Raw genomic sequence first — 1,635 nt, forward strand, 5'->3', positions numbered from 1 at the left:
TGGCTCGAGCCAAAGCCAAAGCAAAAGGACTCCTTTGTCCTCCAAAACCACTGAAGCCCTACACTCCTACATTAAATGGGAAGTTTGTAAAAGCTGGAGAAAGTCAACAATATTGGGGATTCCCGGAACCAAGATTTGATCCTGTGACAAAGACATTGGTGCCCAGTTTCGAGATACTACTTGATTGCAACAATGAGGTTCCAAAATTGAAAAAGGAAGATACAAATTGGGTCTCTACTGATTGGGCTGATCACTTGGATCCTGATGCCATGACTACACTCCTTGGAGATCCAATTTGTAATATAGAAGAAGATGAATATTGGGAGGCCTGCCAGTATACATTGAAGAGCCTATATGAACTAAGAGCCAGTGATGAAGATGAGGAAGGAGGAACAGACTCTAGTGATGATGAAGATGAAAGTGAAGACAAGAGTGATAGTAGTAGTGACAACAATAACAATGATGGTGGACATGATGATGATGACAACACCAATAGTGACGACAACAGCAGTAGAAGTTATGATAGCCCATACAGTGGAGATGATTGGGGCGAACCCCCTAGTGATAGAGAAGATGAAGATGCATACCTATTCTATGAGGAATATGACAATGATATGGACTATTATGATGAAGACATAAAAGACGATGTCAAAGCCAACAGGTGGAGCGACACTAATAGTGACCAATATAGGTTGATAAATGTGTTAGAGGAGAATGCACAAGCCAATCAAATGTATCATGATGGATATCCCTATGGGCATCTTTCAGATTGGAGTGATATCACCAATGTTAATTCAAGGTCTGGCCCTAGGTATGATAAGCATGGAAGAGAAGTTCTAGAATTGGTGTCCTATTATGATTCAAAACCAAGTACACCAACCCTACATACTGTAGAGGAGGATGACATAGAAGCAGGCTAGTTGTTCTAGACCAAAAGCTAATGGTCCACAGTCTCAGAATCATGACACTTAAGAATGCAGAACGTAATGAGGAGAAAATAGAAGAAAGTAAGTTAGAAAATCTCCCTCAATCCACTGACTTGTGCAATAGAAGCAAACAGGTCTATTTGATGAATGGATGGATAGCATAGAGTGCCTAGATGCTTTTGTGACCGACAAGCCCAAAGACATGGAGGTTGAAGAAGAAATTACAGATGATATGGATGTAGATCCCACAGTACTGATGCTTGGGGAAGAAGGAGCTTACTGGAAGCCACCTACAATTGTGGAAGCCACAACCGAGTTAAAGAACTGGGCATGGGAGGAAGTTGCCCACCCCATGGAGGACTCTGTAAGGAAGATCAAGACCGTCAAGTCAGTCACCTTTGCCAAGAAGATCAAGACCGCCGAGCCAGTCACTCCTGCCAAGAACATTGTTTCTGTTCCTATTGATTCTATTTCTACTAGTGTTTCTATTCCTGTTAAGTTTGTTTGTGATAGTTTTCCAGTTGAGTCTATAAAGTCTGTTAAAAACTTTTTCCCTTTTAATATGATTTCTGATTTTGCTTATTTGCTGGCTTTGAATGTTTTTATTTCTGAAATTGGTAAAGAAACTCTTAATAATAAGGAATTAAAACATGGATACCTAGAACCTATAAAAGAAGAATCCCAGCCTATTAACCTGAGAACCGATGAT

The sequence above is a fragment of the Quercus lobata genome, chromosome 11 (assembly GCF_001633185.2).
Source record: "Quercus lobata isolate SW786 chromosome 11, ValleyOak3.0 Primary Assembly, whole genome shotgun sequence".
Classification (NCBI taxonomy): domain Eukaryota; kingdom Viridiplantae; phylum Streptophyta; class Magnoliopsida; order Fagales; family Fagaceae; genus Quercus; species Quercus lobata.